The sequence below is a fragment of the Calonectris borealis genome, chromosome 9, assembly GCF_964195595.1.
Source record: "Calonectris borealis chromosome 9, bCalBor7.hap1.2, whole genome shotgun sequence".
In the NCBI taxonomy this organism is placed as follows: Eukaryota; Metazoa; Chordata; class Aves; order Procellariiformes; family Procellariidae; genus Calonectris; species Calonectris borealis.
This window is the reverse complement of record NC_134320.1, coordinates 1549200-1561635: the sequence shown is the minus strand read 5'-3', so window position 1 is coordinate 1561635 and position 12436 is coordinate 1549200.

Here is a 12436-nt window from a genome sequence, read left to right as displayed (position 1 = left end):
AGAAACGCTGCCCCGACCTCCGCTCTCCACCGCAAACCTGACAGAGGGGTACCTGGTGGGGAAATGCTAACTACCCGTTATTTTGGGGATGACGTAGCCTTTTGCATGCCCCAGATACAGCCGGAGAAAACATCCCCCTTGCTCCTCAGCCACCACGGGAATTTTGAGTTGCCGCTTGTCCCTGATTTATCTATCCCTTGCCGATTTCAGCAGTTTTCATTGCACAAGTTGGCTTGGGGAGCGTTCCTCCAACACAAAAAATTGGGCTGCGGCCAAACAGCTTCCCAACTCTATGGGAGCAAACGCACCTGAGACTCAACATCCCATGACCTCCACCAAAGGCAGCAGAAAGGTTCTCCACTGAGTTCCAGTTGGCAGAAAGGTGAGAGCAGAACTCCACTGAGTTCCAGTTGGTTTTCCTAATCCTACAGGTTGACTGGCAGGGAAAGACAGTCACAACTGGCATTGGTAGGAACAGCCACAGGTGAAAATGTTTTCCTTGCCATGGGATGGAGATGGGTCAAGCATTCACTGTACAAGCATTGCATTGCTGGGGAAAGGTGGAGCCCCTGCTGAGGCCACTGCAATGTGGCTTTCGTTTGTCTCTTGCTAAGGAAGCTTGTTGCAAACAGAGATGACAATAAAGCATGGATCTTCATCCTGAGGAAATCCCCAACATTTCAAGTCTGTTTTTCAAGTCTGCCAGACCGAACACCAAAATCCTGAAGCCTTCTCTTGGAAGAAAAAGTTGAGAAAAATGTACTGAACAGGACATTGCAATTTGGACTGATGTTCCTGGTCCACTCCAGCTTGAGCTACAGGTGCCCCCCACCCTGGCTCATCTGTACTCCAAGAGGACTCACTCAAAAATACCACCCATTGTGCACTGTGACGGACGTATCCCCCTAAACTGCTGCCTGGGCTTCCTGCCCATAAGCCACTGAGACAGATGCAGAGATAAACTTTGTCACCAGAGAAAGCATTTCACTTCATTTCCCTGGAAAGAAATTCCATGAAAATCAATCTTCCCACAGAAAATTTTGGCAAAACGCCTTTTTCTGATCGGGAATTGCCTCAATTCGATCTGAGCAGCGGTGGTTACAAGGAGAGGCACATTTCATTCCTGCATGCATTGAGAGGGATTTTGTGTGAAGGCAAGCTCGACGGTCCTTGTGGAGGTGGTAACATCATCATCGCAAAAGAGCTTTTAATTATCAGAAGTTCAGGCTCCTTTGATCATCCCCCAAAACTCGAGCTAGGCGGCTTGGAGTGGTGTCATGGCCCAGCAGAGACCACATTTGCTGTGGAAGCAGTCCACAGCTTGCAAGAGATGGGTTTGCAAGAACAAACAAGCTTACACACCTTGAAAGACATATCCTTTCCTGATAGATGGAAGTAATGGAGATAATACTGCAGATGATGTCAGGTACAAAGATCTCTAGGACGCAGAGCCCACAAATAAAGATCAGTGACCAAGCCCCATACAGGTGGGCTCTGGAAGACCAGTGCTGATAAACAACATTCCCATTCAGGAACCCTAAGAAACGCAAATACAAAAAAAAAAAAAAAAAAAGGGGGAGAAGGGGGAAAAATTAGGCTGATGAGCAACCAAGCTGTAACTTCGATCGTGAGCATTGCTCTGGGAGCAAGCGGCTGAGCATCATGCGGTCTGGCGTCCCAGTTCCTCAGATGGGAATGATTGGCAGGCGCTTGCAGACGGCAGAACACAAGCCTTGCATTATAAGATTGTCTTTCCGAAATTTACCCGCTGAAACGCTGAATTTATCAGCTGAATTTATCAGCTGAAATGCCTCAGACTTCTGGGAAGCTGCCTCTGGCCGACCACTTGATGGGAAGAACGTCTCCGATTTTTTTGGCATGTGGAACTAAAGCAGCTCAGCCGCTTTCCCCTACACCTGCCAGTCTCTCCTGGTTGCATTTTATCTAAGCACCATTTTCTAATCTCACTACGGTGAAGACTATCACAATGCATTTTCGCAATAGGTAGCTAAAATGACAAACCACGAGGATTGTTACATTTCGAATATAAATTGAATAAATTACTGTAGTTAAAAATAGCGATTTAATACGCATATTCTGTTAAGAAAAAAAAACCAACTGATCTTTGCGTAAATGCCATTCTTTACATGTTTCTCTTTTTTCAGACTCCTTGGCAAGCAGAGAAATACCCCAAAAGGAGGTAGTTTTCTCGCTCAGAAATGGAATTCTCTGAAGCTTTTTGCAGAACTTTGTTTCCTTCCCACTAAATTCCCTGGAAGGCTCCACAGTGACGTAACCAGAGCAGAGTTTGGCCAGCGCTACTTGCTTTTAGCATCTCACTATTCTCTGAGACATTTTGCAAATCAACTTTTTCCATTGTTCCCTTTGATTACCCCATCCCTTTCTGAATTTCCAGCTAACCACTTGTCATCCCGTATACAAAGCGGGGAGGGGTAGCGTTTCTCATCCCAAAGCTGCATGTTACAGCATTTGCAAGGCCACGAGGCAGAGCGATGTGCCGTGCATCGCAGGTCAGCCGTGAGCCGCATCCTGCAGCCAGACCCGACCCCTCTACAGACCCTGCCGTAGCATTACTGCTCTGCTCGCAGGAATGTGATATTAAGGAAGCACTGACAATAATTCATAGCTCTTCACTGCCTGCAAACTGAGCCACAGCAAACTCCCACCAGTGTCCACAGCACTGGGGTTTTCTCCTCAAGGCTCAACTATTTCTTACTGTTAGGTGTTAACATATTTTACATGGAAATGATTTCACTACCTAATGGAGTAGTAAACTCACTGGATGTTTTTTTCCCAGGGTTGGCCATTTAAAATAAAAAATATCCATATCGCACTTGGCCATCCTTACCTGTTTTCCTATTATCCTCCAGAAGTAATTGCTGATGATTTAATGGACCGGTTCCTGAAAGGTGTGGGCGTGCACATCTATTTGTTGTACTGCATCCTGCATCTTCCAAGGTGCCTTCTCCCTCAAACCGCTTTTCCCCTGAAGAATCACGCTGTCAAAACCCTCATTATTTTATAACTTCTATGCCCCTCTTCTCTTCTCTTCTCACCTTGCTAAATACTGCTGGAGCAAAGGAGTTCAGTAGCTCTACCATTTTAGCAACACCATTGATTTTGTCTCCCTCTTCATTTATTAATGGAACTACTTTCTCTCTAGTATTCCCTTTTCCCTGATATAATTGTAAAAGCTCTTTTTATTCCCCTTAAGCCTTTCTGCTCTCTGAGCTGGCCTTATCTTTTCCCTGCAAGCCTTAACTGACTGTATATTCTTGTTTAGTTCTCTTTCCCTTCTCCATTTTTCACTATAGGTTCTTTCTTTACGCTCCTATCTTTCGCCGGCGCTTTGTTATGCCACATTGGATGCTACTTGTCCTTCCATTTATTTCAACGGGAACAGCAGCGTGTCCCACTATTCTGGCGTTTCTGGCCTTTTCTCACCCCTCTGGATTTACGACATCTCCCCGGTGCACCCGGTTCACGCCTGGCCACAGAGGCACCGTGGCCAGCACAGTCCGCGGGAAGTCCCGTGCCTTGTAACCCCGACATCCCAGGCACGTGTCCCCATCTAGGAGGAATCAAAAAATCTCTCCCAAACCACAAATCCTGTTCTTCCCACTGGCGGTTCAGAGCCAGCTCTTGTTTCTGAACCCAAGGTCGTGGGGTTTCCAAGAATTGAACAGGGATGTTCATGGTGTGATTTTAATTATTAGAGCAACGTTCGTCCAGAGGGGTCCAACGGAGGCAAAAGACTGGATGGATTTTAGCAGGGCCTCTGTGAAATTTCTGAACAGTTTTTTGTGTTACGAGCACTGCAATACCAGTGGGTCGGACCAAAGGGCTCAGGAGCCACGCTGGTTCTTTGCATCTCTTGCTTTTTGCAAGTGGATTGTCTTCATTCCAAATAGGGAAAGACTTAAAAGAAAAAAAAATCACAGTGCTTTTTTTAATGAATCATCGTTTCATCTGGAAGAATCAAAGCATTGCATTTTTAAAATAAGGAAACACGTTTCACTTCCATTGGATTTAGAACATGTTAAAATGAAGCACTTTCCTGAAATTGTAACAAATTCACACAATACTTTTGCTAAGTCTGAATCTACATTTTCCCATAGAAGATGGTTTTTTTGCAGTGAGTCCACGGAATAGAGATGGGAATTACCAGAAGACCAGAAAACAATGCCTCTGAGGAAAGATTGAAGAAGTTGGGGTTGCTCAGCTGGAGGAGAGGTGGGACATTGCTATAATCTCCGAGTACAGAGGAGGCTTATGGAAAGAGGAAGGGATAGCTTTTCTTCCTGGTAGGTCAGATAAGTAGTCATGAGCTTAAACCACAGCAGGAGAGGCTAAGGCTGGATATGAGGGGAGCCTTTCTAGCAACGGGGCTGCTGAAGTGCAGGGACAGGCTATAGGGGGAGGAGATTGTGCCTGTGTTGATGGAGGTGTCTTTTCAACAAGCAAGACCACCACCCTCTTGGAGCAGCACGATTCAGCTGGTCCTGCTGCAAAGGTCATCCCAAGGTCCTTTCCATCTCCCTTTTCCTAGGATTTCACTGACCCTGCTGTCCTAGCAAGCACCAGTCAGCAAGGTTCGATGTTTTTTGGATACTGCAGCACTTCTATAGCACTGTGGGGTTTAGGTGGATCCAGAGAGGAACATCTCAGAAGACCTGCTTGGTCTCCAAGTCTCCCACCGAGCAGAGCCGCTGTGCCAGGCACTGCCCCTGTGTTAAGCACGCTGAAGCACAGGTTTCTATAAAACCATTATCAGGAACATGAAAGACGCAGGCACTGAAAACCGGGTAACGCTATGAAGCCGCAAGCTGCCAGGAGCGGTGTTGGAGGCAAACCCAGCCTGGGAGGACCCCGAGCCCTAGCACAGGCACAGGGAGGGGGGGAAGGTAGGATCCTTCAGGGAGTTTGGCACTGCTCCCTTCTCCAAGTCTCCCCTGGTGTGCACAGAAGTTATAGCATGGCTAATTACAGGAAATTAAAGAGAAAGAGATATAAAGAGATTGCCTGAGCTCAGAGAGCCCTGGGAAGGGCTGGCAGATGTCCCGCGGTGCCACCACTGCAATTAGATCCACAGAAAGTGAGGCTGGGATGAGAAAACTTGAAATTGTGTGGTAGGAAAAGGTTAATTATAACCCATTTCTTTGGAATCTAATTTCCAGGCATTGAATATTTGTAGATTAACAGGCGGTGAGGCCAGAAAAGACATTTAAAGTAGCCTAGGCTGGAGTGGCAGCTATGAGAGACTGTGGCAGAATGGAGCTTGTCCTCAGCCCAGAGGACCACAGTAAAGATGCTCGTGCAAGGACTGTGGGAGGCACCTGGCTAGAAGAAATGTTCTAGGTTGATGCCAGCAGCTAGGAAGCTTCTGGAAACCGGGAAAAGTGCAGTATACTTGGCTGGTTTCATTGCACGAATTCTTAGCTGAGGTGGAGATGTATTCTTGGGCTCAGCTATTTATGGGGTTCTCACTTCACTGAGCAGGAGGGAAAGCCCCAGCTGTGCTCAGCCTCACAGATATCTCAGGAGCATCAGGAAGATCCTTGCCACGTGGTGCCCTCTTCCCAGGTCAGGCCTCTCCCTTTTGCAGAGCCCCTCGCACAAGGTAGAAGGGAGGGAGGGAGAAGTGAAGGAAGAGGGAAAAGAGAGAGTAGAGGGGAGAAGACTGTAGGGCGAGGGGGATTACACCCACCCTGGGGCCGCCCAACCCAAGCCAGAAACCAAGCCCTGCAGCCAGGCTGTCCCCGTGCTTGCTGCACTCAGTAACAGCAGAGGAGCTGGAAACCAGTGCAATGAGCCCAGCACCAGACTGGGCACGGCACAGCAATTAGTGCTGGGGGATGAACAGCACTGTCAGCACAGCCAAGGCTTTCACCACCCTGCAGAACAACTATAGAGATGGTTTGATATAAACTTGCTTCTGTGGGTATCCCATAACATGAACTATTGCTACTGCTACTATTACAAATAAATAATAATCATCTATTAAAACTCGTTAGGCAACGTCACACACGTTTAATGAATTTGGAAGGGAAACTTGCAGCAGAGGGGTGGGTTTTGCAGAGTGACAGTGGCCCTCGCAATCACCCCCTTGGGGACAAGCTCAACAAATCTCCCGGTCCAGGAGCTAGCTCCAGGATGCTCTGTTGTTAGGAAGAGGTGAGCGGGTGCCAATGCCATCAGGCCTGGACTGGGCATCAACTCAATCATACTAGGATGCTCAAGGACATAAAAATTTAGAGTATGACTCTTGGTTACACCATCCAACAAATTCAACCAGGCTGGATGCAGAAGAAGAAGCAAACTCCTGATCTTTGTAACTTTTCTAGCAACTCTTCCATTAGTCCAGGCACAGCCATGAAACTGCTTTTTCCAGCACTCCTGCAAGAGAGCAAAGATTTCACATCAACTCCTCAAAAGATGAGATAACACTGTGCTTTCAACTTGCCACACCTGAACATCTCCTATCTTGGCTCTTCCATGTCCTCCAAGAACACAGGATTAGTGCATTTCCATGCTTTTGAAGACTACATCATATGACCCCTTCCCTCTGCCATCCATCTCCAGAGCAACTGGGTGTTTTGCCTTACTGGTTTTGCTGGGAGACATTTCCTCAATGCTTGAAGGTTAGAAGCACACCCACACCACCAGCCCCAGCGTTCCTGTACCCACGGTGTAATCGTGGCAAGTCTTTAAGCATTTTAAGGAGGGGGGAGTGGAGAAAGGAGGTCCGTGTTTGCAGAAAAAAGAAACAATAATTCCTTCGGCAGTTTGATGTTAAAAAAAAATAAAGGCTTGTAAGCTGCTCTGAAGCTTGAATGTCAGAAGTAGACCCCGGGGACGTGGATTAGAGGGCACAATGAAGGTGAGTCTGTGAAACGAGCATCACGGATCTTTGGGCGATTGTTAATAAGAACACAGAAATGCAAATCTCCAGGAGCTGGTGAGACATCAGCCTATGCGCCTACCAATACACATGTGACTCCAATCAAATTAAGGGAGATTCACACCAGGACGGCAAAAGGCACGTGGCTGACTTGCTGCCTGGTGCAGCACAGAGGCCTTATCTCCTGCTGGCGGAAGGCAAGAGGCCCCTCACAGGAGCAATCCCGGTGCCTCTTCATGTACAGAAAATGTAGGGAAGTGACCCTATCTAAATTTGGCTGGGGCCGTGAACATCCTCTTTGGGGACGTTTGCCCACCATACGTAGCACAACCTAGAGATTCTCTTACATGCAACAACAAGCAAATTGCACTCAGTTTAGTGAATCCTGACTGCAGCTACAAATAACGGATCTGATTATCTCCTTCCTCCACTTTTTTGCTTGATTTTATATGGGAATCCATCCAAACTCTTTATGAAGCTGAGATGCTGCTAGAGGAGAAAGCTGAGCAGAACCTCGTGCACCGGTTCTTCATGCAATAAGGGCTTTCTTCTTGCTGACTGTGACTTGGGGTTGCTCTTTTGGTTTGGGTTCACAAGGTGAAAAGTGAGCCCTGATTCCATCCTGCTCCGACCTTTGTGCTGTGCGTAAGGACAATGAGTCATTGCATACGCCCTTCGCATGAAGATAAGCTCTCAAGGACGTGGTTCCTCAGCTCAAGACCGGATGAGAAAGGACAATTGCTGCCCTAACAAGCTTTGAGTCTTGTCTTGAATGGTGCAATGTTTGGGTTCTTGGGGATCAGCGAGCAAAGGGTTGAGCCAGGGTCTCCTCGAGACCTGGCCTGTGCTCAGAAGCAACCCTGAGCTGGGAAACTGCAGGCATCTTCCCAGTCAGCACTCGGTCCTTACGTATGACCTTCCACTCCCGTGTGCAGGTGTTGCCGTTGGACCTTCTTCTCCCCCAAGGGCTGAATGCAAGTTGAAGAGGATGATTGGTAGACACTAAATACCTGATATCCTACAACATTTCGGGAAGGATAGAGAATATCATTCCAGTCTCCTAAAACTGTGGTTTTTAAGCTACTGCTGGTTTGGCCGGACCTTGGTTTCTGGCTCTTAAGAAATGCTGCTAGCAAAGATGGTCAGGCACGCTAAGGTGGAGACTTCCAACGGATTGAGGGCAGAACCCAAGCTTTTGGTGCACCTCAAACCCATATCCCCCCACGACCCCACAACCAGCAGCAAGGAGAAAATGTGCCACATCAAAGTTAGCACTGGGTGGGTTTCACATTATGTCTCCGGAGCAGCGGAGATACGGCAGGCTTCCACGGGCACATCCCCTCGTTCTTTCTCTTGTGAATCCTTTATTTTTTCCCCCTTTCTCATTCTGTCTTTGCTTGCATTTCAAGGTTAAAAAAAGTCAGGATACAATAGTAAATATGTAAGATTAGCTCCTAAAATATGTTAGCAAGTGAAAGCTAAAGAAAGCCAAATGAATTTAAAAAAGGCTTTCTTGAAGCTTAGAACAGAGACAGTTCTTTTGATCCTTTATCACACAATAACAAAAAAAGCACCAAGCGAGATACATATATATAATATACATATAATATATATATTTATATACTCCATGTGCGCGGGTATGTGTGTGTGCGTGTGTGTGTGTGCATGTGTGTGTGTGTATGTGTGTATTTTAATTCACACAGGCTTTCCTTTCTTTAAAATGCTGCAAGAAGCTTTTTTTTCTGCAGATTTCTTTTTCTTTCTTTTTTTTGATATTTCAAAGCTGGCAGTTCAGTAAATGGCTGGAACTGCCACATCTCTGTTCTTGCTAAAGAAATCAATGCTAATCCTATTACTGGCAGTTATCACCTATCCCAGAAACCGCGGCTAAAAGAAAAAAAAACCACTGAGATGTCAAAGTAGGAAAAAAGCATGGGGGAGGGGGAGAAAGCGCCCTTCATTCACTTTCAAACAGTGATTGTTTTCTTATTTTTGATCATTTTTTCCTGTTAAGAGAGAAACTAAACCACAAAAAAAAAAAAAAAGAAAAAAAAAAGAGGGAAAAAATCCACGCTCAAATAACATTAAGGGCCTGATTTAAACCTACGCACCCGCAGGTAAGCCCAGGCACCACTGAGCGCTGAGGCTCACGCCGCAGCACCGAGGAGGGGAGCGGGGTCCTGGGGCTCGGGAGCCGGTACCCGGGCAGAGAGCATCCCACATCCCCAGGCCTCCCGCCCTGCCGGCTGCCAGCGCTGCTGGGCTGCCTGCAGATCCAGCGGGATTGCTTGGGGCCAGCGCTGCCAAAGTGGGGGGAAGTGGGGGGTGTCAGCCCCTTTTTGGGTGTGCTTGCCACGTAGGGACACCTCCGAAGTACCCAGCTAGGTATTTGCACAAGGCAGGGAATTTCTTGGTGTTGCCGTTGGCTGGTTGGATGTGCTGGCTCTGCCTGCTCCAGATGTGAGCAGATGCCCCATCCCTTGGCACGGAGCGATTCCCCGGATGCAAGTCAGGCTCTGTCCTTCACATCTGCAGTCGGTCTCAGGGCTGAGCATCTCGAAAGGCTTGGGTAGGTCTGTGCAGATCGTACTTCACAATCTGCATGGGATCTTGGTTCCCCCAAAGTTTTTTTTAACGTACCTACACCTTTGCTTCTCTTCCCATGTGCTCCTGCAACATGCTCGCACCCTCAGGGTCCAGCTCACCTGCCCAGGATTTCAAGGTCCCCGTTGTGATCATGATCACAAGATGCTGAAAAGATGGAGGTCCTGAGGTCAACTCACTCTGTGAAGGTCCAGGTCCAGATGGCCCTGCCCAGCCCACTTAATGCCTCATGAGTTTGGGTGGTCATGACAACCCAATTGAATATGTATTACTCCAAAAGCCAAAAGCAGCAGCAGTTTTTGAACCAGTGCTTCGGGAAGAGGTACCCAGCTCCTCTCCACTAGAGCACACCATCCTCCTTGCTGCCAGAAGCAAGGAGATGTTGGTCATCAGTCTGACATGCTGAGGGCAGGCTGGTACCAGCCGCACAGCTCACAGGTAACGAGCAAGAAAGTAGAGCGCAAAACAAATAAGCAGAGAAGGAAGAAATAAAAAAACCCAAATCAAAGGCTTGGATAACAGGCAGCCGGGGGTCTGGCTACCTAGCCACAACTCGATGCCTTTCCCGGCACATTGGTGAGCGTTTCCACAGCACATCACTCACCACCTACACCGCCATGGGCATCCCTTCCAACCTGTTGCTTTTTAAGCAAAATTTCAGTTCATTCTGGGCACTAGCTCACTGCCAGTGGAGCCCGCTGGAGATATTTTTCTCCATCTTTAAACTCTGAGGCAGAGTTAGGACCGATTTAGGCTTTTGAGAATATCTTGACCTTGTACAAAATGAGTTGGCAAACCCCGGGGAAGTGAGCGAGGGATGGAGGAGCCACTGGATGCTACGAGAGGAGGAAATAAAACCCAGACACTTCATTTCTGATCTTATTTGCAACCAGCAAACCCAAACAAAGAAACAAAAAGCAACAGAGAGGAGGAAAGTATTGGGCTTGCTCCCCTCTGCCCTTTGGGTGGTTTGTAGGTCCTGCTCTTGCCCTTGTTCTTGCCCTCCCTGCCCACAGACCCCACCACGGCCACCTCTGATGGGCTGGCCATGCATCTCCAGCTTCCCTCGCTGGCAAACCCTGCCCATCACAGCGTGGCTTCGGCAAAAGCGGTAACAACCATCCAAGCCCAAAGGAACCAGCGGGGCCGAGGACTGCAGCACCCACCCAGGTTCCTGGGCTCCTCGTGGGTGGGGTGGACGTGGCCCAGGGTGGAGGTACCGCAGTAACACACATGCAAGTAGGGAACAGGTGCCGTAGGGAAGAAAATAAAAAGGGATGTTAGAGTCTCACGGGGATAACAGCAGGCCATTGAGACACTCACGGGTGACAGAGGGAGAGCAGATATGCGCGGAGCTAATGACACCTTGGGACAGATCAGGCTGGCGCAGTCTGTGCACGGCGTGTGACAATGCCGGGGACAGAGCAGAGATATTTCCGTCACAGGATGCGGCAGGGAGCAGGCAACAGCAACGCTTGATAGCGAAGCAGAGGCAGAGGTTGAAAAGGAAAGCGTGAGGATTTCTTAGTGCAAAGAAATGCGTAAAAGCAGTTCCTGTGTGGGGCTGGGGTTTCAGAGGGGATGGAGGCAGCTGCAAGGATACGTGCTTGCTTGTTTACGGTTGGAGGTGTTAAAGGGAAAGAATTGTTGGACAATCCCAAAGTAAAATTAGTCCTAGTTTGACTCAAAAGCAGGGAAAAACATCATTTTGGTTACAGGTTGCTCTGAGATTTTTTCATGGTTTTAGTACAGCTGAAGTAATTTTTAACAAAGACTATTCTTTGATGTGGGTGGGGAGAAAACGTTAACAGTATGGCAAAGTAGCATTAAAATAATTTAGGAGCATCAAAAGATATATAGTTTGGGGTTTTTTTTCTATAACAGAATGTGGTGGTGAAACCAAATCTGTAGCTTGCAGTGATGGAAAACACAGCACCCAGCCCCAAGCGAACAGACGCAGGGTCCCCGTCACCTTCCCCCAGCCCTGAGAATCATGCCCAGAAAAAAAGAGAAAACCAATGGATTTTTATTTCCTGAGGAATTTTTTCTTTTCCTGTCTGAGGACATGGTTGGGTGAGCCCTCCGGGGCTTGCAGGAGGGCACGGAGAGCGGCACGATACCGTATTTCTGATGGCAGGTGACAGCAGGACGCAGACAGGGCTGGTGGGTGGATGTCGGAGCGGTCCAGAGTATTCCCGTCCTCCATCCCCAGCCAGCTGGAAGGTAAGCATCTGCGCGAAAGCAGTCCTTGAAGGAAAACAGCGGCAGACCAATGCATCCGCAGCAGGCGAAAGCGTAGGGGAGGAGATGGGGATCGCCATGGGTGGCTCAAGCTGTGGTGGGTGAATCCCAGCCAATGAATTCCCCTTCTTCAAAGCAGTACTTTAAGAATATTTTTTTTAAATTGGTTTTTTTGGCCTTGTTTTCCATCTTTAAGATGAAGGCCAGGGGCTCAGCTGAAGATCCGGCCTGGAGTATTGAACATAATCAGCTATACTTCCAGAAAATGAAAGCCTGCGTAATTAGAAGCATTATTCACTATTTATACGATATCAGCTCTCTCCCAGTATCAATATTTGGTAATTCTCCTTAGAACTATGTGGGTTTTATCCACTTTTATAGTTCCATCAATAGGAAGACGGCCCTACTGCAAGCACTGAATTTGAAAGGCATAAAGAACTTCCTAATTAGGGTTGCTAATGAGGGACACAAAACGAAGCTGTGTGCCCCAGCTTTGGTCCCACTTTCTGCCCAGGCTGTGCCGTGCCCCCGTGGGATGGGGCCAGGTTGTCCCTGGAGAACCCCAGGAGGGCTCCCATCTCAAGGGGTGCAACAGGACGAATATGGAGCTTTTAGCAGGGTGGTTTATAGAGAAATCTGGTACCTGCTTTCTCTTCCAGCACTGCATTT